General features: G+C 37.9%; 1 long non-coding RNA gene and 1 pseudogene across 1 annotated transcript in view; one reads left to right on the top strand and one right to left on the bottom strand.

The window, feature by feature from the left end:
• Window positions 1–2,216: 2,216 nt before the first annotated feature.
• The window catches only part of LOC111756357 (uncharacterized), a 30,033-nt gene continuing 5,140 nt past the window's right edge, over window positions 2,217–27,109 (bottom strand). The window contains exons 2-5 of the long non-coding RNA XR_010041906.1: window positions 23,239–23,392; window positions 20,934–21,027; window positions 20,433–20,521; window positions 2,217–13,350 (exon numbers count right to left, since the gene is read on the bottom strand). This is a non-coding gene — a long non-coding RNA (uncharacterized LOC111756357). The remainder of the gene's footprint in view (window positions 13,351–20,432; window positions 20,522–20,933; window positions 21,028–23,238; window positions 23,393–27,109) is intronic.
• LOC100718020 (guanine nucleotide-binding protein-like 3) lies at window positions 19,582–22,339 on the top strand (annotated as a pseudogene).

Raw genomic sequence — 27,109 nt, 5'->3', positions numbered from 1 at the left:
AGTAGAGAGTTCTGCCTTTCTTGCTCTGAAGTCCGACTTCGCTGTCTACAGGTATCCCTCATTTAACGACCAAGTCCCTCTCCTGCAACTAGGTCGTTAAAGGAATTGGTCGCTAAATAGAGAGATCTAGATAGTATGTGCAAGATTCAGAACAAAAAAGTGGCCAAAGGAAACTCCAGCTCAACGACTTTGCTTTTATTTATATAACATACATATAGTAGTGTAATGTATGAGAACATAAAACTACAGTATTATGCAGTACAATCAGCAAAAATTATAGTACTGCATAAACAAAGTGTACTCTACCAAAAAAAAATAAAAATGAAAACATTGAGGCTCTATCAACAAGGTGCACAAAACTATTTTTTAAAAAGATCGATCCTTAAGTCAGGCTACACAGCGCACTTGGTAGTAAGTCTGATCAGTCATTAGATGGGTGGGTTGTTAAAGGAGGACCATGGGTACTGGACACCGTATTATCAAATACTCCAGCAAAGATGATTTGTTTTTTCTTAAGAACACACACCGCCCAAAAATCTTTAAAATAAAATACAGCAGCCACCAACAAATTATCACATCCGCTGGGTGTAGACAATATTGATCCCTCACTTCAGGAAAGATGGATGGAAATTATTCAGAAAATCCAGGACATCTTATGATATAGAAAGTGCTCATCAATAATCATGATTGAAAAATAGATACAATCCAGATATGATCTTTAGCAAATTAGTAAAATGTGCACTTCTATATCTTCCTCACATACCCTTTCCGAGCAGCGTCGGTGAAGTCTTCCAAGTTACACTGATCACACAGTTGATTGAAACTGTTGGAACAGATCGATACTGTTGATGCAGTTGTTGGAAGCTGCTTTGAACTTGCAGTTTTGTCTCATTAATGAAGCAGCTTCTGCAGGCCATTGCGAGGGACCAATGAAACTAAAAGCCTACTAAGATATCACAAAACCATATACTTGCTTCACTATAAAAAAAAAAGTCACTAGAAATACCCGATATGCTTGACACTGAAACTGACATTAATGGAGCCACTCGTCTGTCTACCTCTACAGTAAATATCTTTGGAGAACAAAAAGACACAAAAAATATGTAGTAAAGGAGCTTAGTAGGGAGGAGTGTAAGACAAAAATTAAACACATAATCACAAAGCCACGAATAACCGTGATAATTCATTAATTGTTTCCTGTGGTTCAGAAATGTATACAAAACGCTCAAGAAAATAAATGCATTCATATGATATGAGACATTTCTACATATCAAAAAGTTTCAAAGGTAACATCACTTCTAAAGAAGTGATATTGTTTATATCTAAAATTTATTTAAATCCAAATTAATAAGTTTTATTATCATCTGAGGTATAGTTGGAAGCTATCTTGGTTATTTTTTCCTCATTGCTGAGACAAAATACCCAACACCCAAAATTAAGTAAGGAAAGGTTTATTTAGCTCACAGATTGTGGAGGTTTCAGTCCATAACCGGCTGGGTCCCAGACAGGGTGGCATGACAGAGCGGCAACATTAGAGGCCACAGAAGACAGACAAGCAACAAGAGCAAAAGCAGGGCAAGAGCAAGTCTCTTTTCCTCCCTTACGTTGTAAGGAGGTTACGCCCCTCCACTGGGTGTAGCACTCCACACCATGTCTGTGCCCTCCTGTTGCACAGGCTGAGGATGTTTACTAAGTAAGGATCCTGGACCCCTGCTGAGTTGCATAGTTAAACTTCTGAACTTCTCAAATTAACACAATGGATCAACCATAACAGAAGCAAACAGTACTTAAAAGTGAGCCCAATAAATGCTTGTACTTATAAATTTTTATGGCCCTTTGACCGGCTGCTCTACCTACATCATATGTGATCAACAGGTTTCACAGAACTATGCTCCACATCACTCCATTCTGCATCAAAACAAGCAAACTATATGTTTTTCGGATATTGAGGCAATAAAGTTCTGGTAGCATATCTTTCCCCAGACATTATATGTATCAGACATTATGGAAACCATACATATTTTTAAGACATTTGTCTTTTCATGAGTGCTGTATTTATTTGCACAATATGCTTAGGGAATTAGCCTAAAATACAATAACCTACAGATACTCCTTATTTAATGACTGAGTTCCATTCCTGCAACTATGCCATTAAATGAGCTAGTTACTAAATGAGAAAGTGTATATAGTATGTACATTACAAGATTCAGAACAGAGAAATGATCAAAGGAAACTCCAACTTAATGAGTTTGTTTTTATTTACATAACATACATGCAGTACTGTAATGATAAAAGAACATAAAACTATACAACCAACAAAATTACCATATTACAAAAACAAAGTTTACTATACAAAAAAAAAGGTTTTTGAGGCTCTATCAAGAAGATGTACAGAAGTACACAAAAGGGAAGGACTAGTTGTAAATCCAAACAGTCATTAAACAGATAAATGCTTAAACGAGGAATATCTGTACTCTTTATTCTTTTGATCACCCAGCTCTATCTCAGGGCCTTCCGCTAGCTAGCAACCCTACTCATGAGCTAACTAAATATATAGTTAGTTTACACTTAGACACTGTTGCTCTTGTTGGCCATTTCTATGGAGCTCATGATATGAGCTGAAAAGGGCACAATATAATATAGACCAAGGACACACCTGGCCTTCCTCTCTCCAGTTTCTGCAATTTAAACACTGCCTTAGGGTCTCTGCATTCCAAATTCTAACCTGGTTTTGGCTCTTTCGTTGCCTGCGAGCCCTGCTAGAGGCAACAAGATCTTCTGAACTAGGAAAACCAGGTTCCTCTCAAACCTCGTGGGGATAAAACTCCCAGCTCACTGTGAAATCAGCTCTCCATCTTGACAACCCCAAAACTTGACCAGAAAGGACAGAGTTTGTTAAATGAATTGTAGACCTCTTAAAAATATAAGCATTAAATTTCTCCTCTGAAACAACAAAACAAAAACAAGACATAAATGTGATAATCCTTAGCCAGCACCTCTTGCTTAATTGGAAGATCTAGAAAAGGCATAAAACTGCCACCTAACTTTTGGGAAGACTTTCTCCTGGTTCTCAGTGAAGTTTTCTTCTTCACTGATCTTCATGTTTTGTGATCTCCAGGGCTCTTAACAATTTTCAAACAACTTAATGTTTAAATATGTACTTTCTTACTCTGTTTCCTAGAGTTATAATAGTTCCCGATGTGTCATTTCACAGGTCTATGGTTTTTGTCTTCCCAGCAGCTTCCCCAACTATCTCTCCCTTTGAGAATATTAATCCCTCCCCCCAGCCAACTGACAATTCCCTTCCCCACCCCAAGTCCTTTTCAACAGTTCCTTTCCCCACAGTGGTCAAGGGGGCCCCAGTGACCTACATTGAATCAGAAGCAGGAATTTCTAACTGGAGTTAATGGTAAAATCTTTCTTTGGTCATTCATGGATGCTGAAGGGCTGAAATACAGTGCCCCACTGATGCCCACATCTTCATCTCAGAAACTTGTGTATGCTACCTAGTGGAGGAGTCTTGGTTAAATTAAGCATTTGGAAATGCAGAGATTATCCTGGATTATCTAGATGGGCACTGAATACAGCCATATATACACTTATAAGAAGGAAGAGAGATTCGATACACACACAAGAAACGACAATTAATCATAGAGGCAAATATGGGAGTGACACAACCACAAGCAAAGGACTGTTGGCAGCCACCAGAGCTGGGAGGGGCAACAAACCGTCAGACCCTGTGAGGGGTGCACATCCCTGTTATATCTTGATTTCAGTCCAGTGGAATGCATTTTCAGAATAAATTTCTGTTTCTTTAGCCAATAAAGTGCCTGTTACAGTAGCCACAGGAGACTCATACAGCTGAAAGGACCTGAAAGGAACCTGGAGGTTTGGCTCCTGCCTCAGGGAACACCAACCAGAGAGAATGATCCTTCTCATGGAAGAGCCACCAAACATGGGGAAAGAATCCTGGGCTTCCATTCCCGGGTCCAAAAAGAGACCACAAACAGACTCTTATAATCCAGGTGAGACCAGCTAACACTGGGATCAGAAGAGCAATGGAAGTGTAAGAGCTTGTGAGATACCTAAGGTAGCTGAAGGATAGCTAGAGTGATTTTCTGTACTGGATGTGGGGATAAAGGGAACTGGCATTATATAAAGTCAAATTCTTCTTACCCTGGTCATTCACTCTCCATTAAACTTTTGTCATCTGAAGATTTCATTCTTCTAAGTAAATTTAACAAAATTATCCTACGATATAGTCTGAAAGCCCATCCTTCTTTCTGCATGACATCCACATGCATTTATCTCCCTCCCTTAACGTTACTCATTAGAACAACTTTCATATATGGACATTTGAGAATGAAGCACCATATAGAATTACTTCCAAATTTAAAGTTTCAGTGACTAGACTAGAAAAAGCAACCATGGACTATTAGATGCTGAATCTAAACTTCTAATAGTTACAAGTACTGACTCTAATTTGACTACAAATTTAAGAGTGCATATTTAATAAAATATCCTAAATAAGACTTGTAAACTATCACTACTTTAGGTTAGAAGATCTCAAAAACAAACAAACAAAAAAAAACGACCATAGTCATAGGTCCTGAGTTGAGTCATCTCAAAAATATAAGTGCTGTCAAGATCTCTTCTGTTTAGTTTTGTCTTGATAGACTTTACTTTTTTCACATGTCTTACTTTTTGGTATTTTGTTTGTCAAAACAGAACAGAGGTCACTCTGGCACTAGACCAGTTACTGACTATTGGAACATGATCTTTCCTAACCTGCCTCCTATACTGTTCTGTAGTTCATTTCTAGATTTATGAATCAAGATATACCCACACTTACATACTATCTCTGCTGCTTCTAGTCATTTTTAAAATATACTATCTCTGCATCAAAAGAATTCAACAGTCTCCATACACATTGTCATGGCATTCCGATGTGGTACAGGAAATTAAAATGCTGTCCTCATGTTTCACAAGGAAAACTGGAAACCTCGTCTCAATGACCATCCAGTGTGAACTAAAGTAGAATTTTGAAAATACATGTCTCATACCATATTGATACCAACATTAATATCAAATATTGTTCAGACTTGGATTTTACTGTCATGACTCTGCTTTGTAGCAACACATTTGAATACATCAATCTACACTGACCGAAGCAGGACACTGCACCATACCATTACACAATAGTGATAAACACACAAATTTTAAAGACTTTACATAGAAAAAAAGGAGGGGGGGATGTATCTGTCATGCTTGGTGGGGCGTAATAACTCAGACATAAGAAAATAAAAGTAAGCAAGTAAACTCCATTTTAATAAAATAAAATAATGCTATATAAAACTTTTCTTGATCAGTAATCAGTCTGTTCTCACAACACCCTTAGAGGCATTGCTCTGTCTTAACAGAGAGAAAATCAAGTTTTCAAGAATCCTGTGAGGTGCTCTGGATTCTCTAACTGATGAGCATAACAGCCCAGCCCAAGCTTTCTGACTCCAAGCACAGGTTTCTCTCCACCATACTATTGCACCTCGGAAATCTAACCAAATTTCAATAAAAGCATCAGGATTAAGGCCGGAAGTACAAACAGAAGTCTGTTTTACTTGCCCATGTCCACCACAAATTGTCAGAAAAACTTTGGTGGTCAGTCTTCCTTAGCAAACAGTTGCACAATATCTCTATTTTATATTGTTCATCTTTTCAGATTTTGAAAGAACAAAAAAGAAATTAGAAAAAACAAATGGCTCCTTAAAGTAGGAAAAAAAAATTTCTGTGTATTCATCACTGCCTGAAGCATGCTTTCTCTGCCCTGAAGTTCTAATGTGCTTCCATTGCAAGGCAGTGCCAAAGTAGTAATCTTCTTGTGTACCAAAATATGCTGGGAATTGGTAAAACATAGAGATTTGAGATATCAGACTCCCAGTCTAGTATGTGCATTCTTGAGGGTTCTATGTGGGTCTGCCTCTGTTAGCCTTACAGAAAAGCTCACAGATTTGTGTGCCACAGTTTTGTCCAATGCCCATTCTATCACTACCACTAGGCATTGGACAAAAGGCTTTGGCTATATACAAATCAAGAGAAATATTTCATTCATCCATTCTTTTATATAGCCTCTTTTAAATGCATATTTTGTTCCAGGTAATGTTCTAGAATCTCTGAGTATACAAATGTGAGTAAACCACAGATAGCCCTTGCCTTAAACAGCTCAAAATCAAGTGCAATAGAACAACCAAAAAACAAACAAACAAAAAAAAACCACCACCCAGTGTTAAACAGTGCTGTGAAACTTGAAGGAATTTTATGACCATTCCTGATATCCTCCTTTTCTTTAGATTTACACATACACTTCCTAGGGACAGCCACAGAGGCATGTTCACTCTAATACTAACGAATTTAAAAGAACACAGTTTGGAGAAGAGTCCTTAGTAAATGTGAGTGGGACAGAGCTCAAAATGCTATCTTCAAGCTCCAATTGGCAACTTTAAGAGTTGGCCACGGCATCAAACTAAGAAAACATATGTCTGGTCACTTTGCCAGGCTGCATTTCCCCGACCCCAGCCTCTTTTTGAGAGGAGAATCCAGCTGCAGGGCAATACATGCTGCAGGCTGCTGCCCAGAACATGTCCCCCAATCTCTGTATACCTCATCCAGCAAAAGGATGGCCAGGCACTTATTTGTTCAGCAGTCCTATACTGAACCCAAACTGTATCTCTGACCGCGAATAGGGCACAGCCGTGTGGTCATTTATGAAACAGCATCTGGACCAGCTAGCGGCTGACCCAGGCTTTGCTATCGGCAGTACAGTCCTGACCAGTCCCAGAAAGACCCAGGAAGACACTAGAGCCCTAGCATGATTCTTCTCTCCCAAAGAACACCCTTGCATCCCTGTCCAATATAACCAAACCTGGGGAAGGTGCTTAACTGGACATCTTGCCCTGGGGACCTTTTCCTGCAGGGAAGCATCGCCCTTCATTCCTCTTTCCAGGCACACATTTTCCTTTAGCTGTCCTCCTCTTCCTCTTGTGACCACTTCCTTCTGAGATGAGACTAAGTAAATTGTGAGGTCCCGTGCACCCTTCTATATAAGTATGTGGCACATAGCAATTTGTGAATCACATGCTTATTCATCCCCATGAATGTCAGAGAGAGATATATATGATTATGCCCACTTTACTGAAGTAGAAACTGAGGTTATCACCCAGATTATGTTTACACAGCAAACAACACAGCTGGTGGGGGGGGGCGCAGCTTAAACTTCATTTGCAAACTGGGTATTCTTTGCACTATCAGTCAGTAAAAGAACAGTTTTCTGATGTGGAATTAACAGAAACAAAATGTTGGCCGTTCCCAGCATTTAAAATGAGGTCTCTTTATTTCCATTAAATCTTTCTAACTTTAGAGAAAATACCTCATCTGAGAATCAAAAATGCTAAGGTAGGGAAATAGCAATGGAGGAATGTTCTTGCCAGAGGAACAAAAGCAAAGAGAGAAAAGAAGAGATTTTTAGTACTTCATGAATGTTGGTTAGACTGTAAGAAGCATGCAAGGAATTAGAGCTCCAGTGTAAAGATCAGCTAGATCTTGTAAAAGAATCACTTAAAGCCAGATGGGAGGTGGTGTCTGGGTTTACTGTGAGAGCATAGAGGAAGCCACTGAGCAGGAACTATAGCCACCACTCCTCACAAAGGAGCAGACAGGTATAGGGGAGGCATCCTGGTGGCTGTATTACCAAAAGATGATCACTATGCAAACTAAGAGCTTTATACTGTACAAATCAGAACTGTACTCTAGAAAGAGTAGGCAGCTAGGATCAGAAATGATTAGAGGAAAGATTAAGACCAAGGGGAAATTAGGAGGCCATTAAAATAATCCAAGTGAGAGGTCATAAGGACCTGGATGAAAGTGTCAGCAGAAAAACAAATTCTTAGACAAGACACTGTGGAGGTGGCATTAACAGAACATGGTAGGTGTGTGATGGGGCTTTAAGAGGTGTCATGATTAATATATAAGCTAACCACAGGCAGATACCAAGTCTGAGTGTTCCTGATCCCACATCAATCTGGACTTGTGAGTATCTGAGGAGAGGAGCATCTTTTATCCATAGCATAAAAGAAACAGAAATCCTCTCTAGAGAAAAGCATCCTCAATTTAGGCCCTCGCCACAAGTTAAGGTAGATCAAATATGACAGCATAAACCCTCAAAGAAACAAACACCATAAGAATAGACAGCAGAAGCAAGACAGTTTTGTGCTTCCAATATTTGAATTATTAGGTTCATAATACTAAATAATAACACATATATCTTACATAGAGCTAAAAATAGAGAAAAATAGAAAACGGTTTGCATAATAGCCAACCATAACTTATAAATGACAAACATTACCATAAATAATAAAATCTTGATGTATAACTAAATATGAGATTAGATATGGCAAAAGAGAAAATAAGGGAAGTAGAAGAGTAACCTACAGAAATTTCCAACATTATTGCACTGTGATACATAATGATACAAAATACTAAAAAGTCATGAAAAATAGAATCAAACAATCTAGCAGGCCAGGAGCATCACAATCCCTGACTTGAAATTGTACTCCAAAGCTACTGTGACTGAAAAAGGAAAAAAAACAAAAACCAGACCTGAGAATCAATGAAACAGACTAGAAGATATAGAAACAACTGCAAATGCATTCAGTCACCTTATTTATTACAAAGAGGTCAAATGTCTTCACTGGAAGAAAGACAGCCTCTTACTAAATGGTGCTGGGAAAACTGATTTTCCATATGCTGAATCGTACAACTAGACCTATATGCTTCAAAATGCACTAAATTAAAATCAAAATGGGTCAAAGATTTAAATATTAAAACAGAAACACTAAATCTGCTGGAAGATAGAAGAGGTATAACTCTTGAAGACACAGGTGTAGGAAAAGACTTTAGGAACAAAACCCTGATAACACAGTAAGTACCACCAAAAAATCAACAACTGGGATCTCATTCCATTAAAAAGCTTATTCAGAACAAAAGAAAGTACCAACAGAGTGAAAAGACAACTCACGATGAGGGAAAAAAATGTTTACCAGCTGTTCCTCAGACAAAGGATTACTATTGAGAACATATGAAGAACTCCAAAAAAATCACACCTCCCAAATTTAAAGACCCAATCCAAAAATGGACATCTGAGATTAATATGCACTTCTCAGCTAAAGAAATACAATCAGCAAATAAACACATGAAAATATGTTCAGCATCACTGGTCATTCGAGAGACGCAAATCAAAACAACACTGAGACTCTACCTCACCCCAGAAAAAATGGCTATTTGTCAAGAAATCAACCAATAACTAATGCTGGAGGGACTGCAAGGAAAAAAGAACCCTTCTCTAATGTTGTGAGTGTAAACTGGTTCAACCACTCTGGAAAGCTGTTTGGAAATTCCTTAGAAAACTAAAACTAGAGGTTCCGTTTGACCCAGGTATTCTTTTTGGTATCTTCCTGAATGAATTAAAAGCATTGTACTACAGCAATATATGCACACTCATGTAGCAGAACTGTTGTAATGGTTAAATTTTGGAAACAGCCCAAATACATATTAACCAATGAATGGAATAAGTTTTTGTTTTTTAATAAAATGGAGTACTACTCTTCCACAAAGAAGGATAAACTCAAAACATTTCTACACAAATGAATGCACCCTAAGACCATACTCTTAAGTGAAATAAATCAAGCACATGTGTTTAAATACCACATTTCTCTGGTATAAGAAACCAAAAATGTAAATAAGAAATAAAACGTATAATAGATATTAGGAATAGGAAAAATATTCAAATGGGAAGGGGAATTAGGGAGACGATGAACATATACGGTCTTATTTTTCACTAATAAAAAATATGAGATAAAATTTGACATCACTTCATGTTAAAATTTTAACTGAACCCAGAACATAAGAGAGATTCCAGAGACTGATGAATAATATGAACAAATAGCCATTCAAACCAGGAAATATAAGAAGCATGGAAAGGAAGAAAGGGAAAACAAAAAAGAAAATAAAAGAAAAAATGGAAGCAAAGTTTTTATAAATAAGGAGGGGAGAAAAGGTTGAAGGGAAGGGAGGGAATAGGAAACAAAGAATTAAGATATAGCATGCATGGGTACAAATTCTCTAAGGTGAATGTGATCATCATGTTTATCTAAAATGCACCAATAAAATCGATTTTTAAAAAAATAAATAAAAGGTCTGGCATTTGTCCAATCAAAGTCTTAGAAGAAAAGAACTGAGAGGACCCAGAAGGTGCAGTATTCAAAGAAATAATGGCTGAGAACTGATGAAATGTCAGTAAATGTGCTGACCTTGAGAAGGACAACAAACATCAAATCAGATAAGCACAACAAAATCAGTATCAAAGTACATGTGTAATGCTAAGAATACAGAATTCCTTAGGTGATTCAAAGTACCCAGACAGCACCCAGAGAATGCCTACAAAAACGAAGTTAAACAGAATACTTGTCAACACTAAAAGGAAGGAATATCTCCAAACTTAACTGAAAAAATAACTACAAACCTAGATCTGAATATGCAGCACAATTATCTTCCAAGAATTAGATAAAGGTAATCATAAATGAATAAAATTTGACAATATTTACTACTTTCAGAGTTTTACTAAAGGAACTTCTAAAAAGACTTCGAAACGAAAAATCTGACCTCAGGATGAAGATCTGGGATACAAGAAGGAACGCTGAGTAGACAATTTGGGAAATACATATTTAAATCTAAACAAACTCCCGGCCAAGCATTGCAGTGAACACTATAACCCCGGCACTCTAGAGGACGGAGGGAAAAGGATCCTGAGATCAGCCTCGGCAGCTTAGAATTTAGCAAGACCTTGCATTAAAATAAAAAAGGGTTGGGATATACCTTAGTACAAAGGCCCTGGGTTCAATCCCTATTTCTGGGGGGAAAAAAATATGATGGAGGAAAATTAAAAGAAATTTAACTGATTGATAAACATTTTATAAAAACCCTAAATAATATAAGCACACAAAATCCGGCCCAATATTTAAAAAAAGAAAAAAATATCTTGTCCAATTTTGCTCTAATGTAGTAATTCTGAGGAAGCCCAACAGTGAAATAAATGTGATTCATTGCACTTAAAAGGTTAAAGCAGAAAAACCATACGGTTTTGTCATTTCACTGAGAAAAAGTATGAGATAAAATTTAACATCTCTTCGTATTAAAATTTTAACTGAACTCAGAACACAAGAGAGATTCCAGAGACTGATGGATAACATGAACAAAGAATCTCCAGGAAACAACACTTCAAACTAGGACACATGAGAAGCACGGATGGTCGCTATCATCAGTTCTACCGGACACCACACTGGAGGCCTTGGCAAAGAGCCTTCGTTTATTCCAGGCACTTGGCAATTTCTCCTGCTCTCGGTTGCATGGCTTGGCACAATAAAGCAATCTTTCCATGTATCTTAGTAACAGAACAACATACTTTATTTACTTAAGCCCTCTTCCCTTCTGAGACCCTATAAAACACGTGTTGATTATTTTAATTTTGTTTTGTATATTCATTTACATTATCATACTATCAAATATTTTGAATAATATCCTCCCTTTTCTACAAAATCTTGCAAATCCCCTCTTCCAGTCTTCTCAGTCTCTCTGGTAAACTTTTTCCATTTTTTCCATTAATCTCAAAAAATGTAGGCAATGTGAGGGCAGGAAATACAAGTCTCCTTGTACTAAGCATTCCAAGAAGTTGACTGGGGTATAATTTCATTTGTCCACGCACTGCCTACTACACACAACTCTTGATGATTGAGTACTCACTATAGTTCTTTTTTTCCCATAAATCACGTGCACATTTTTCTTTACATAGGACAAAAACCCTACCTGCACATAGGATGTCATTTTAATAATATTTACTCAGTTGGAGAATCTGAATTTTTTTTCATATGCCTTCAATTTGCATCACAAATCATTCCACTTCCATGGCTGGCTTTTCCAGTATATATGTAAAGTAATAAAAAAAAAAAAAAAAGTAGTTGGCAAACAATTATAAGGAAAAGAACTGTTTAGATCATGCTTGGCCATTCTTTTTCTGGTGTGTGATGATTATGTCATTATTTACTGTTGCTAAGGTGATTGTGCAAGAATGCTGTTTTAGAATAGTTGACATCCAAACTTGTGACTCTTAAACCACCCCACTTATAAATGAAATTAATTTGACACTGGATCACCTCATCAATTATACATCTGGCAAGTTAATACAAACCAGTTACATCCTGGCAATAATAAATGAGTTATTTGTTGGCCAATCCACTACAGAAAACAACATTGACTCACTCAGAAATAAACAACCTCACTCTATCAGAAAATCAAAGTGGTATTGTGTAAGGAAAACTGAAAAAAATGAAGGTTCTCTATTCATAACACTAAGGAATTGTTTAAAGCAAGTCAGAATATGATGAAGCCCAGACCATTTAAGATGCTACCTCAGACTGGAGGATAATTCCTTCCAACCACTGGTAACAGTTTAAAATGCTGCCTCGGATTGGAGAGCAATGAGCAACATTTGTCAAAATATTTCATGAACTTATCCTTTACGTCAATGAAAACAACAGAGATACATTCCAGCTAAATTAATGTTTAAGAAGTAATAGATAACTCACATTAAAGGAAAGTCTAAATTACAAGGTCTCAGGAAGAAAAGAGTTCAGGAAAGTCAATGAATGGCATCCCACTGAGGGGGGAAGCAGTGAAATCTGAGGGAACTCTCAGTGAATCATGAAAGTTTAAGAATCACTTGTAAAGTGTGATATAGTTTGGGTAAAAATTGCAAAGGTGTACAGTAAACAGGGAATGCTCATAAAAATCTAATCAGAGCCCACTATTCTTTTAAAAATACATACAACAAAAAGAGCTCTTCCCCTTCCTTGTGGAGAAACTCAGCCAAGGCAGGGACTCCCAACTCCCCAGATAAATCCTGCTGCACCTAGAAACATGCAGACAGTTCAGACACTTTCTTCTGTCTTCCCTACTTGACTTTTTCTAGGCTGATGGTTTCTGGTCTTCCAGGGTCAAGATCAGGGAAGGAATAGGAGGCAGTGCACAAGGAGGAAGTTCTCACCCAACTGGGAGTGCTGTAGGCTGACTTCTCACTTTCTCATGGGTGCTTTTGGTAGCTCTTTGGAAGCCTTCATGGCAGCTGTTGAACAGCATCTCACAAGATGTTGGCTAAGTGGTTTTTTCCAGATGCCTGACCCTTTCCTCACTGTTTCTTCAGGTGTCTAGTCCATCCCATTAGGCTCATTCTGATCTTCTGATGCAGAACTGTTGGAGAATAAATTTTAGGTTTGGAGACACTATGTCAATGGAAATTTGTTACAGTAGCAATAAGAAACTGTGTGGTCCCCTTTGCTTCTCAGTTACCTTGCCTCTAAGTGAGGCAAAGTGACAGAGTTGTGACTAGTGGAATGTAAATAAAAGTGGTATGCATTACTCCATGTCCTGGCCCCTCTTTGAATTTCCACAAGAATTTCTATGCCCTTTGATGGTCATCCTGAAGAATGGTTACCAGAAGAGGATTCTAAGCCAACAGGTAGAAAAATCCAGCACCATCCTTGCCCTGACTGCACTAAACTCTAACATGAACAAGAATCATGCCTTATGAATAAGTCCCCAAACATGGTGCCAAAGTCACATCTGGCATTTCTAAATGCAAGAAGGCTATGATGTGCCCCCAAGAAAAAATACATGTATTGTATAAATTCAGACAAGAATTATAGTGCTGTTGATCATGAGGTTGTGTTAATAAATCAACAATGCGTGTTAAACAAGGTGTCTCTAAAGAGAAATACACAATTTAGAACAGGTTACTAATTGATCAGTTAACAAAAACGTTGTGATCAGAACCTGGCAAGACACTAACCCTACAGTTCCCTTACAAATATTTGTTAGTTTAGTGCTCAACAGCAAATTTATTGACTGTAATTACCATGAAGAATGAAAATCAGCAGTACTTTCCCTGTCGACAGTTTGAAATTCAGGAAAATATGACCTTTTCTGATTTTTAACTTATAAGAAAGGATCTACACCCTGCCAGGAAATCTTTCCCATTTCAGACCTTCAACATTAATTACTACACATGTGGTTGTATTCCCAGTCTGTCTTGAGTTCCCTTTGAATTGGGTCTACCTGCTCTAGCCTCCTCACATATATTTCCATTCAAATGTCTTATCATATTGTCAAAATCCAAATAATAATGTTCCATAAAATTTTCAAAGTCAACTCTAAACTCTTAGCCATAACCATTATCTTTTCCTATTTCTTTTCATGGTCTTCCATAATGGGTATTTTTCTTGGGCAACCCATCAATTTTGATTTGCAGAACCCCATGGTTTCCTTTCTCTCCATTCTTATGACTTCATCCTCATCAAGAAAGTCTCAATTATGCCTAAATAAGTGCAATTGGTTTCTAACCAATATCCCATATCCATTTCTAGCTTTCCAGACATTCTGTATGTTAGTATAAGGTTGATCTTCCTAAAATGCTTTTTACAACATATATTTGATGTTACATGTGCTTTCCACTCCCTTACCTTTGCACACCCTCCATCTAGCCCCAAATTTGCATGTCTGACAGCTTATTGGTCATCGCTATTTGAGTGTTCTGTGAGCCCCTCAAACTGAACGTGTTCAAATCGTACTCTTACCATGTTGTAGGTCAGAGATTGTCAATTGATGGTAAAACTCACTTCTACTGTCACTAATAAGTGTAAGATGAAGGTTTTGGCTGGAGATGTAGCTCAGCAGCACTGTGCTTGTCTGGCAAACACAAGATTCTCAGGTTGACTCCAGTATCAAAAAAATAAATAAATAAAATTTTTAAAAATTAAAGTTTTTTAAGTTCTTTAAAGATTTATGTTTACTATCTAAAGATTAATTTTGAAAGTACATTTAATTAGGGCTACTTTGTATCACAAACTAGTATTAAGGTGATGTAAATAATAATTACATTATATTTTTTACTCTTTCAGAATATAATTATTTGCATTATATCTTTAAGTTTTATGAGGTTCCATCATTATTTCCATTGTATGGATGAAGAAACTAAGGCTCAGAAACAATCCATTTTAATGATTTAGTATTCTGTTGCAGTCACACCCAACTATGGAGACCTTCACTAAGTATGCAAGCCCATGCCCTAGCTGTGTTAACCACGGACTCCAGGACGGCTCTGCATTTTGTTTTTCCTAAACATGGCCCAGTAGAGGCACCAACCAACCTACCTACATGATCATAGATGAGGTCAATTCCTTGGAAGAGAAGAGACACCAACTAACCAACTAATCCGATTATAGACAAGGCCATGAGAGATGGTAAGCCCAGAGGGTCAGGAGAGCAAGGAAAAACAAGGAAGAAAATACAGATCTGATCAGCAGTGCTAGACCGAAGAAAATCCCACCACTGCTATAAACTACAAAAACAGCATGAGGCTTTACTCCAAATGTGTGTCTTTCATGACATAATAGAATTGGGGAAGAAACCAATTGCAGGACTCACCATATTGTGAAAGACAGCTTAAGCCAGCTCGTTTTTTAGAAAGAGCTGTTTGAGACTGAACCACAGAGCAATCAGTATCAAGGTTTCCAGGTTTATCCTTTCATAGAGACTGTGTGGGAGGCAGCTACAAAAAAGGTGCAAGCTAGGTATAGACCCCCTGGGAAGTTGAAGCTCAGGTCAAGAAGGACACAGACACTGCCTTTTTTAGTGAAGAAACACGGCTTTCACAGAAGAAACACGGCTTTCACAGAAGACTAGATCTGAAAGTACTGGCACTGAGTTCCACAGTCTGCTTGAACTCCTGCCCCATAGCCTACATCCAGTCAGGATCAGAGGGCTGATCAGGTCCCATCTACCAACAAGAGCAAGGACATGTCTCAGCTTTAACAGTTGCCACAGTCTGGGGTGTACAGACAGAGAGGTCTCTGGAGCAGGGAGTGCACCTCACAAGCCCACAGACCACAAAGTTAGGCAGAGAAAATCATGACTTGTGACATGCTAGATCTCAAGATCTGGAAGGAAACATTCAGGAAGACAGAGAAATTTTTTTAACTCAATTTTTTTCATTTTTTTCCCTCAGTAGTTTTTTGAGAGGTTGGAGTTTTCTACCTGCTTCTTTTTCTTCTTTTCTGATAAATTCTTTTCTCCTCCTTTTTCTTTATTTTGCTCTGTTTTCCCTATTTTTCTTTTTCATTTTTCTCGGTAATAAAGCAATATTAATTTCCTTAAACTCAATAGCACCCTCAATCTCAATTTTCTCTCATCTTCTATTGATTCATTGTTTAAATTTTATTTTTCTCATTCTCTGGTTCCCCAACCACTCTATCCTTACTTAACCATTAAGGCTTATGACTCTTTAGATAGTTAATGGTGCTATTACTTATGGAACACTGCTCTATTGTTAGTGGAGATAAAGTTGTTTCATTTAGTTGATATTTATTGTATGCCAATATTTGGTTTGCCTTAGTGTTCATATTATAATTATAAATCTGTTTTCTATGGTCAAGGAAGGGTGGGCATTATTGACTTTAGGGTATGTCAATATCCAGTTTTCATACTATTATTGTTGCTGGTTTTGTTACCATAGTCAAGGTGTCATAGTTGTTGCTATCAACTGATTTGCTTTATGTAACAATGGCTGGATTATCTTTGCATCATTAATAATTTTGTGGCCCACTCAGAGAACTGGATACTGAGTCAAATACACTGCAGTCTCCTCTTCCCAATAAATAGAGATTGTTGGATCCTGGGACAAGTGAGAAGCTGCTGCACAGCAAAGGAAACAACTAACAGACTGAAGAGACAACCCACAAAGTGGGAATAAATTTTTGCCATATTCATCTGACAGAGGACTATTAGAGTATATAAAGAACTCAAAAAATTAGACTCCCCGAAATAGAAGACTCAGTTAAAACATGGGCAAGTGAAATCAATATATGCTTTTAGATAAATTCAAATTAAACAACACTGAGATTTCATCTTCAGAAAGAATGTTAGTCATTAAGAAATCAAGTAACAACAAATGCTGGAGAGAATGCAGGGAAAAACAACCCCTTCTACATTGATGTTGGTATGGAAATCAGCGTGGAGATTCCTCAAAAACTAAACTAGAAAGTTCCATTTGACTAAGCTCTTCCCCTCCTAGATATCTTCCCGAAAGAGTCAAAGACATCATACTAGAACATATCAGATTTATAGCAGTACAATACATAATTATTAAATCTGGAAAGCAGTGTATTTGTCCATTAATAGGTGTATGGATAAAGAAAATGTGGTATTTATACACAACTAGGATAAACGAGTCATCTGTAGCAAAACTGATGCACCTTAAAACCACAGTGTTACTTGAAATAAGTCAGAAACGCCAGTTTAAATGGTGCATTGCTTCTCTTATATGAGAGACTCAAAATATAAATAAAGAACAAAATAAAAGATAGATTATAGGACACAGACTAATAGATCCTTTCCAATGGTAATATCAATAGATGGAGAGAGGAAGGAGTGAAAAAATAATTAAGACATGTTATGAACATGGACCAACTCCCCACAAGGAATATAATCACTATGTACTGAAAACATGTACTAATAAAAAAATAAAAACTGAAAAATAATAGTCCATTGAAAATAAATTAAGTCTAATCACAGTAGACATTAGAGAACCTCAATAACTAAAATTGTTTCAAGAATTCTTAATAAAAGGAAATTTTTGTACAGATACCTAATGCTGCATTGTAAATGCAAAATATTTTATCAAATTATGATAATGATAAAAATCATTTCAGATATTGTGATCTGTCAGTAATAGCCATGAAACACCACCTTTAGAATAGAAGCAAACTGTTTCCTTCTTCTCTTCCTCCTCCTCTTTTTCTGGCACTGGGATTTGAAGCCATGATTCTCACACCAAACTATGTCTCCATCCTGGTTTCTTTTTATTTGGTTGGTTTTTGTGGTATTGATTGGTTTTGAGATGGAGCCTCACTAAGCTGCCCTGGGCTCAAACTTGTGATTCATCTGCCTCAGCCTCCCAGAGTGCTGGGTTTACAGGAATGCTCCACCGTACCTGGAGCACACACTTGCAGCATAGTTTCCAGAGCAGTAGCTGAGAGCACAGACCACCAGCCTGCTGGGTCCAGCCAGCACTGTAGGTTCCCACTGACACACTTTGACCTTAACTGACGTGTTTAACCTCTTTTGTACTTCAACTTTTTCACTTGTCAGGCAATAAAAATAATCCCTTCCCTGAAGAATTATCATGAGAATTACTCTGAGACTGAATCATATGAAACTGCAACTATTCAACTTTTTTACATATCAGCAATTACAGATGGCTCAATCTAAATGATCCATAATGTATTCTACCCACATAAATCTGTCACATTATTAGCTGAAAGTTTAACAGTAGCAATCACATGAACACAAGATTGTCTGAAAATGTACCAGAAGAACACCATTATTTCCTACAAGGGTTCCCTTAGCAGACATGACTAATTAATCTTAGCCTATGACAAAAGGAAGGATGTCTCTCGAAGCATTACTTTCAAAGCCTTAATCAAGGTCTGGTTGAATTTTAACTACTTGAACCCAACGTGAAAACTTCAGAAGTTTTAATCATCATATATTTGTGTTCTTCTAAAATAATTCTTTTGAACTTCTTTAAGAGTAAATATAAGCTTGCATTTCTAAGAATTTGAAAAGAATGTTCTTAAAATGTGACTAGTCAGAATTATTGTTTGTGGCCTTCAGTTGACAGATGATCTTGAAATAATAACCATTTTATGTACATGGGAAACCTAGGGATAGGGTTCTCTTCTCCCAAAGCTCTCTGGGGTGCGAAGCTCTGACTGTGGACACTTCTTCAACTGACAGATGGGTAACTGTAACATTGACTGTCGGACAGCAAAATATAGGCAGAAGGAGATATTGTAAAGCTATATTTTAGTTTCCTGCTATGGCTCGAATCTTTGTCCCCTCCCAAACACTGTCAGAGCTTAGTTTCCATTGTAACAACATTAGAGGTCAGAAGACTGGGTTGTAAGGGCTTTGCCATCCTGAATGGATTGATGTCACTCTTGTGAGAGTGGTGTTCTTACAATAGGGCAAGACGGTTGCCCTTTCCACTCTCACTGTGGCTGTCACTTTCATAAAGGGAGCTAATAAATACCTGATCATCGTATTGAGTCTATAGCAACCCAAAACAAACTCAGGCAACCTCCCAAATAAATTAAATACCTAGATCCAGAATCTAAGTAACATTACTGTTAGGCTTCATTTGGTTTAAATTTATAGTCAAAACCACTCAAAACTTCACTGGAAAGACACAGCTTTTTCTGAGATGTCAGATGCCCAGCAGTATGCACAGCCATCACTGTGCACTTAGTCCCTGCCATATTTGAAGGAGGAAGATTATGATTTAAGGTAAATATATTGTGATGCTTAATTTTGGATCCATAAGATCTATGATTAGTGAAGCACAATTCTGTGTTTATCTATAGGTGTTTCCAGAGACCACTGGCATGAGGGACAGAAAAGTGAGGGGAGACACCCACCCTGCATATGAGTGGAACCGTCCAACAACAATGCTGATACTCAAATAGAACAAAATCAGAAGGGAGAAATCCCACTAGGTAAGGCCCTCTTTCTCTCTCTCTCTCTCTCTCTCTCTCTCTCTCTCTCTCTCTCTCTCTGCTCCTCCTCCTCCTCCTCTTCCTCCTCCTTTCCTCCTCCTCCTCCTTCTTCTTCTTCTTCCTCTTCTTGCTTGCCATGAAATGAGCACCTTTCCTCTATCACATCTTTTCACCATTGTGTTCTACCTTACCACAGACCTACAGCAATGGAGACAGCTGATCATGGACTAAAACCTTTGAAAGCATGTGTTCCCTTCTTGCAGCTCTTTTCCTCAGGTGTTTTATCATAACAACAGAAAATTAACATACACCCAAATGTAGTAGGAAGTTAATGCAACTGTAACGAACAGAGCAGCCAGATGTGCTAACAGCTGACTATATTCACTTCAAAGCCACTTGTAGAACAAATGGAGCTGCTGCACACAGCTTCCAGGGTCAGAAATGCTCTCTCCAATTGCACATGGTGTACAGGTAATGTGAGTAGAACAGTTAATCCAGGCTTTATCTTTACTGTACTGTGAATTCATAAGGACAAGAAGAGCATTTTCTTCATCTTTGTGTCTGCAACCTGTAACAGTTTCCCCGTAGTTTTTAGTTATTCAATGAAATATTTTGGTTTAAAAAAAATCTCAAGATTTATGAGGTACAACCAAACATTTTCCAGACAATAACTAATGTCTTTTTCATTACAGAGAAAAAATAAATGTACAACAAATTACCTACCTAAAATAGTGGATTCATCCAAGGTCGCATTTCGTATGTGGCACTCGGAGAGTAACCTTGCTCCTGCTGTTCTGTGACCGCCGTTTCTGCTGCCAGCATAAAAAGGCCAAAGTTAAAGAAAGTGAGTAAATGCATGACCTGCCATAAACGTTATAAAATCCAGGAAAAGGTTCAAGAGCACCATCGAAAATTGAGAAAGGAGGCCAAAAAAAACGGGGTCACAAGAAGTCTAGGAAAGACCCAGGAATTCCAAACAGTGCTCCCTTTATGGAGACTCTTCTTCCAGAAGCTGAGCTAAGGAAAACAGCAGCTTGAAGAATTAAAACAGCAGCAAAAACTTGATAGGCAGAAGGAACAAGAAAAGAATACTTGAAACTAGCCCTGCTGATGAGCCATCTAACCCTGAATCTGCAGAGGAATTTGAGCAAAGCAAAACTAAGAGACCCCAGCTGACCACACAGGGTCTGAAGGCAGTACATTGTCAGGAACTTAAAAAGGTACCTTAATCAGGTGATTGAGGCCTCAGATATTTTGCTAGAGGTATTGGATGCCAGAGATCCTCTTGGCTGCAGGTGTCCTCGGGTAGAAGAGGTGACTGTCAAAAGTGGACATAAAAAGCTGATACTTTTATTAAATAAATCAGATCTGATACCAAAGGAGAATTTGGAGAATTGGCTAAATTACTTGACAAAAGAATTGCCAACAGTAGTGTTTAAAGCCTCAACAAATCCAGAGGATATAGAGCAGATAACCAAGGTGAAGACAAAGAAAAAAAACTTTTCTGTTGAAAAATAGTGTTTGCTTTGGCAAAGAGGGGCTTTGGAAATTTCTTGGAGGTTTTCAAGAGACTTGTGGCAAGCATATCCAGGTTGGAATAATTGGTTTCCCAAATGTGAGGAAAAGCAGCAGCATTAACAGCTTAAAACAAGAATGAACATGTAATGTTGGTATATCCATGGGGCTTACAAGGAGTATGCAGACTGTTCCCTTAGACAAACAGATCACGATCATAGACAGTCCAAGTTTTGTTGTGTCACCACTTAACTCGTCCACGGTCTTTGCCCTGAGGAGTCCAGCAATACTGCAGTAGTAAAAGCCCCTGGAGACTGCCAGTGCCATCCTGTCTCAGGCTGATGCTAGACAGGTAGTTCTAAAATACAATGTCCCAGGCTATGAGAATGCTCTGGAATATTTTACTAATCTTGCTCAAAGAAGAGGTCTACACTGCAAAGGTGGAAGCCCAAACGTGTTGCCAAACTGCTGTGGTCTGAGTGGACAGATGCTTCATTAAGTTACTTCTGCCAGCCCCCTCCATCCTGGACCCTTTCTCCACATTTTAATGCAAGTATTGTGGCAGACATGAAAAGGGGCTTAATCTGGAAGAACTGGAACAGAAAAATGCACACAACATGCAAGCCATCCAGAGCCCTTGTTCAGCCAATAGCATATTTTTCTGATCTTCGGGTCTGACAAATAGAATAATGGAGGAGAAAGACATACCTGCATTGTCCAGACAGAAAAGAGAGAGAAAACAAGAGGAAAGAAAGGACAACAAAGAAACGGAGAAGAGCTCAGACATGTCGCCTGTAGAAGAGATAAGTGAGGCGGCAATGCCAGAGGAACCTATCATAGCAAGCGAACCGTCTATGGATCTTGTATTATCTTGGATGAAAAGACTAAAGAGGGTGATGCATATGATGTCAGCAGAGATTATGCGAAACAGGACTCATCCATTTATAAAGGATTTTTTTGGCATTTCAGGCAAACTGCTAACGTGTTATATATGTGTAATGTGCTAATTTTGGTGTGGCATTCACTGTAAAAATTTTGTAAATATGTATGATGTATACATCAAAGTGATTAAGCAGTTTAAAAAAATAAAATAAAATAGTGACTAAATCCATGGATGTAAGAGCTTAATAAAAATTAAGTTTTCCCATATACATGAACAGTAACCTATTACAGATTAAATAAGAAATATTTCACTAAAAACAGTCAAATCTTAAAATTACCAAAGAATAATTATGAGACCTAAAGTAGAAAATATTAATCTTTATCAGGTACCTTAGAAGGAGGCTTGGCTAAATGTAGAGATATTTTATTCATCAAATATAAATTGCCATGCATTATTAGATGTACATTATTGAATGAAACACTAAGAAAAAAGTCCACTGCCAATTGAATTATGAAACATCATCTATTGTGAATAAATACTAATTTTAAAGATGACATCATAGGTAAAAAGCGGAATTTTAGTGTCAACAAAATACATTATTTCCAAAGTATGAAGACTATGATAAACATTAGTTCTTCCTAAAACCATGTATAGGTTTAATGTATCTCTGGTGACTATATACATTTATGAAATCTATCTAAATATTTCAAACACATTTCTGCATATTCATTAAAATATTATATGAGGCACAAAATGCTCACTGCTACTCACCTGCCATGCCAGTCACTCGTTTTAGTGAATAATTGAATTTGTGCCACTACATCATTTGCATAATAGAAACTTTAAAACTATCTAAAACTTCTACAATAGTGTAATAATGATATAAATGTTTACATGATATACAATTCAGGTATAAAATTAAATTTTTTTAAAATTGTATATACAGGTATAAAATCGTATTTAAGAAGTATTTCTATTTTCAAATACACATAAAAAGAAATGGAAACACATTTACAAAGATATTAGCACTAGTTATAATCTGTAACTACAAAACATATTTGCCAAAAGAATGCACAGACATACTTGGAATAAAATGAAAGTTAATTTTAAAAGGACTTAGGAGTGACTTACAAGAATCATAGGGGTCCTGGGCCCAAATGCTTATTTAGTGGTGTGATGACTTGTTAACGTGTCAGCAGGGCTGGGATGAACTATGTTTCCTGGAGTTCCTTTGCCTGTAAGTTTCTGGAAACGGTGAGCTGAAAGAGAGATTGCTGTGCAAGATCTGGAGGAAAAAAATGAAGCAACATGTATTGCACCTGTAGCTCCTCTATTGCTCACCCAAATGCCAGTGCTCCCCCCAGGAGCCACCAGGCCTGAAACTGCCCCTAATTCTCTGATTCCCTGTTCAGCCTCCCTAATTTCTAGGCTTGGTGCACATGGGTAGCACTGTAACAAAGGCCCTCGCTTCTGCAGGCCACCTTGCACCCTTGAAGTCAAGTCAATGACCATGGATAAGGTCCAGTGTTCTGCTTTGAGCTACCAGCTTGTCCTCAGTTTCAAAGAGTTTCCATTCATCTTTCTTTCCCCTTTATGCTCTGCAGACTTCAACCTCCAGCCTCAAACACAAATGTAACAGCTTTACAAAGACTACCAGCTCCCAGGATGGTGTAGGGCCAAACCTACGTGACCAGATCCGTAAGATCTGAGTGTGTGTGTGCGTGTGTGTGTATGATCTATAAATAGATTATAAATAGGTGACAGATACAGATAAATATACAACTATCTCCTCTAGTGTTTCTGCTTCCCTTAGTCAACCTTGACAGACACAAGGAGTTTGTCAACATTATCATTGTCAATATCATTTTCAAGATTATCAACCAGTGCTTAGAAAGCATTGACTCTCTGAGGTGATGGTTTGTGTTAACCATCACCTCAAATAGATTGTCTTCTCTTGCCTGCAATATCAGTAAGGCAAGTATTATCTATATTACAAATAGGAGGGAAAAGCAGAAGTCCTTTAAGGAGCAAGAGTTTGGTGGACTCGCTCTTCATTTTGAGAGGAACCCTGAAGAAAGGCAGAAGTGTGACCCGCAAGGAAAACAGGTCACCCTGCTCGTATTTTTATAAGAGGACAAGGGGCTGCCTTAGTGTGTGGGCCAGATTAGGAACTCGATATTTATGATATGTTTGTGTTCATGAAAGTTAAAGCACTTGACAGTTTTGCTTCTTCAACAATTGACTTCCGCTGCTTTGTGAAACAAAACTCTTCCGATTCCTTCTCACCAGTCTCAAATTCGGGATTACGTGACCTCAGGGCAAGCTTAAAAGTGAAGCAAGTCAAAGCAAAACATAAAATGAGGGCGTGACTTTTGCATAGGGTTTTTCTTACTTATTGGTTTAACTAGCTTTTTTCTTCCCTGAAGGTGTAAGACCTTAGGAACTTTATACAAGAATACACATGCTTTGCAGTACTTCCCTGAACCCAAGAAAGTTTACCATGCCAAATACCACAGGACCACATTCTATACCACTGATGTGGTGCAGGCCCCTGTGTTTATACAGAACATAGGTCTCAGTCCTTAAGTACATGGACACACAAAATGGAAATTTTATTTTCTTTACCTTAGTAAAGAACCCTTTACCAACCTTACTTAGATTTCTACTGTACTAGAAAAACCTTCTCAGTCAGTTTAGGGTCTCCTTTTTTCTGTCCCTTGCATCTCATTTAAGTTCTAAGACAACTAGAAGGTGCAGAAGCTTTGGAGAAAGTGCCATCTGGCCCTAGCTCATCTGTCTGCCACCTGAGGCCATTCATGATCACAGTATCCTTCACTCTGACAGCTCTTGCTCTGACTTCTGTGCCACACCTAGGATCCAGGACCATTTGGCTGTCCTGAGACTCACAAATGTGCTAAGCTCAAAGGGGCTGAGCAGATCCAGCCCACAGCCCATCCCCACTGACTCTGCTGCTTACCTGCTGGGCAAGAGAGCAAAAGCAAGAAACCATGGTGTGAGAATATGAGCTAAGGGGTGCCAGACAAGAGCCTGCCCTATTCAACATTTCCTTCTGAATGTTTTCCATCTTGCAGCCATGGTCATGATCTCTTCCCAGACTTCCATGGAGCCTTATATCATTGGGCCTCACTACTTGCCAGAGGATTCACCTGGCCTCTTCTGTTGTTAGTAATAATCATGGACATATTGCATATGTTTAGGTGTGTCTCACAGTTTTCATCAGTCACAGGGCTCATATCATAGGTCAGATGTTCACAGAAGGAGCTCTGTAATGAAGATTTATACAGAGACAATTTATTGTCATCAAAGTAGCACTCGTAGGGAAGACCAGGAAGAATGTGAGGAGGGCAGGTCACAGAAAGGAGGCCAGCCCAAGGTAAGCCTCAAACCAAAGCTCATGGAAGGCAGCTCCAGCCTGGACCCACAGAGGAACCTGCAGGACACATCATTCCTCTGTGGTGTCCTCATCCAGGCCATAGAAAGGGGCTTTAATCTGCTGCCACAGACCATGGGCATCCCATTAAAAGAGATGGGGGAACACAAAGAAATGGATAGAAGGGACCCGAGCCTGGGGATTGGCCACCTGATGGGGTAGGTGATGTGAGAACCTCTGAAGCCAGAGGGGGAAGGGCTTGCTGAGGACGAGTCAAGGCTGTACATGCAGCACTCACAGAGCATGAAGGAGAAAGCAGAAGACTTCAAGTAAAATGCACATCCCTCTGGGTCTCTGAGATTCTTTAACACGATATCAGCCATAGTGACTTTTTGAGCAATGGCTTCAGGCCAAGAATTTATCAAATTCAATAGCAAAAACGTCATACAATGCAAATACAGACATTCTTCTAATGACAGTCACATGAATAGTTATCAAATGTGTATCTGTATACAGTCTATACTTTATAATATTCAGAACAAAGAAAGGGTCAAAGGAAAGTCCAACTCAATGATTTGACTTTATTTTCATTACTCTTGCATGCAGCACTATAATGTGTAACCGAACATAAACCTACAGTACTATATCATACAATCAGCAAAAATTACAGCCGCTTATAAACAAGGTGTACTGCACAAAAAAGACACAGAAACTCTGTAACCCAGTAAAGGATTACACAAAAAAGACTGATTGTATTTATTTTATTCTGTTTTAAAGAGGATAAAACAATAAAACCAATCAAAACAAACCAGTGTAAGTGACACAGGACTTTCAAACATTGCAAGATCAACAATAGTAATCAATAATGCCCCTTGATGTCTTCAAAATAGCTGTAGATAACTTCGGACACAGTAAAAATCAAACAAAATAGAATAGAATGGAAACAATAAAAACAAAACAATAAATGTAATGAAAGACTTCAAAACAAGCCAACAGTAAATCCAAAATGACCATAATATACCTTACTATCTTTGAAATAGCTGTTCCTGCCATCATATTTAACATAATCAAATAAAACAAAAGAGAGTAAAACCCAACCAGAAAAAATGATGTAAGGCTTCAAAACAAAAAAGACTGATCGTAAGTACTAGTGGTAGGTAGTAATCGTCATCCCACAGAAACATCAGTTGCATACAAAGACTCAGAGGAAAGAACTGATTTTAGCTGAAATTTAATATACAAGGTCCACTACAGATTTTATGTTCACTCATGTATATTTGTATTTTAAGAAGAAAATGATTTTATAAGAATTTGAGAAATTTTTTTCATAATCTGTCATATATTTTTTTTAAAAAGACACTTATTTTTAGAAGTTTTGGACAATTGGAATGGGAATTGCTACTTCTTTGAAGCACCTTTTTTCTTGTTTAGAATAAGTACGAATAATTTGTTCTCAATCAGTAACAGATTATGGCTCCAGACCAGCTGCACTAGCCTCGCCTGGGAACTCGTTTGAAATCCATATTCTCATGCTCAATTCCCATTAATTTAATCAGAAACTTGGTGTGCAGCCAGAAAATATGCATTGCCTTCTTTTTAAGGTAGCAAGAC

The sequence above is a fragment of the Cavia porcellus genome, unplaced genomic scaffold (assembly GCF_034190915.1).
Source record: "Cavia porcellus strain 051 isolate PalLab524CR breed Dunkin Hartley unplaced genomic scaffold, mCavPor4.1 scaffold_22, whole genome shotgun sequence".
NCBI classification, from domain to species: domain Eukaryota; kingdom Metazoa; phylum Chordata; class Mammalia; order Rodentia; family Caviidae; genus Cavia; species Cavia porcellus.
Note: the sequence above shows the minus strand (reverse complement) of the source record. Positions and strands in the feature narration are given on the sequence as shown.